This window comes from Mus caroli, chromosome 1 (genome assembly GCF_900094665.2).
Source record: "Mus caroli chromosome 1, CAROLI_EIJ_v1.1, whole genome shotgun sequence".
Taxonomy (NCBI): domain Eukaryota; kingdom Metazoa; phylum Chordata; class Mammalia; order Rodentia; family Muridae; genus Mus; species Mus caroli.
The window spans coordinates 43,883,960-43,885,519 of NC_034570.1; positions in this window are offsets into that span (position 1 = coordinate 43,883,960).

Consider the following 1,560-nt stretch of genomic DNA (forward strand, 5'->3'; position numbering starts at 1 on the left):
ATCACCACAGACTAAGGCTGATCCTCAATAACAATATAAATAATAGAAAGCCAACATTCACATGGAAGCTAAGTAATACTCTACTCAATGATACCTTGGTCAAGGAAGAAATAAAGAAAGAGATTGAAGACATTTTAGAGTTTAATGAAAATGAAGCCACAACATACCCAAACTTATGGGACACAATGAAAGCATTCCTATGAGGAAAACTCATAGTTCTGAGTGCGTAGAGACAGCATAAACTAGCAGCTTGACAGCACACTTAAAAGCTCTAGAACAAAAGGAAGCAAATTCACCCAAAAGAAGTAGATGGCAGGAAATAATCAAATGCAGGGCTGAAATCAAACAAGTGGAAAGAAAAAGAATTATTCAAAGAATCAACCAAACAAGGAACTGGTTCTCCAAGCAAATCAACAATATAGATAAACCCTTAGCCAGGCACACTAGACTGCACAGGGACAAAATCCTAATTAACAAAATCAGAAATGAAAAGGGAGACATAACAACAGAACCTGAGGAAATCCAAAACACCATCAGATCCTACTACAAAAGGCTATACTCAACAAAAGAGGAAAAACTGGATGAAATGGACAAATTTCTAGACATATACGAGGTACCAAAGTTAAATCAAAATTAGATTAATGACCTAAACAGTCCTATATCCCCTAAAGAAATAGAAGCAGTCATTAATAGTCTCCAACCAAAAAAAGTCAAGGACCAGATGGGTTTAGTGCAGAATTCTATCAGACCTTCAAAGAAGACCTAATTGCAACTCTCTTCAAACTATTCCACAAAATAGAAGCAGAAGGTACGCTACCCAATTCATTCTATGAAGCCACAATTACTCTGTTACCTAAACCACATAAAGACCCAGCAAAGATAGAGAACTTCAGACCAATTTCCTTTATGAATATCGATGCAAAAATACTCAATAAAATTTTCACTAATAGAAAACATGCACGGATGGTTTAATATATGGAAATTCATCAGCATAATCCACTATATAAACAAGCTCAGAGACAAAAAAAAAAAAAAACCACATGATCATCTTGTTAGATACTGAGCAAGCATTTGAAAATAATCCAACACCCATTCATGATAAAAGTCTTAAAAAAAAAAAGTCTTGGAAAAATCAGGAATTCAAGGCCCATACCTAAACATAATAAAAGCAATATAGAGCAAACCTGTAGCCAACATTGAAGTAAATGGAGAGAAGCTGGAAACAATCCCACTTAAATCAGGGACTAGACAAGGTTGCTCACTTTCTCCCTACCTATTCAATATAGTACTCAAAGTCCTAGCCAGAGCTATTAGACAACAAAAGAAGGTCAAGGGGATACAAATAAGAAAGGAAGAATTCAAAATATCACTATTTGCTGATGATATGATAGTATATATAAGTGATCCTAAAAATTCCACCAGAGAACTCCTAAACCTGTTAAACAGCTTCAGTGAAATATCTGGCTCAGCTATTAAAAAGAATGAATTTATGAAATTCCTAGCCAAATGGATGGACCTGGAGGGCATCATCTTGAGTGAGGTAACACAATCACAAAGGAA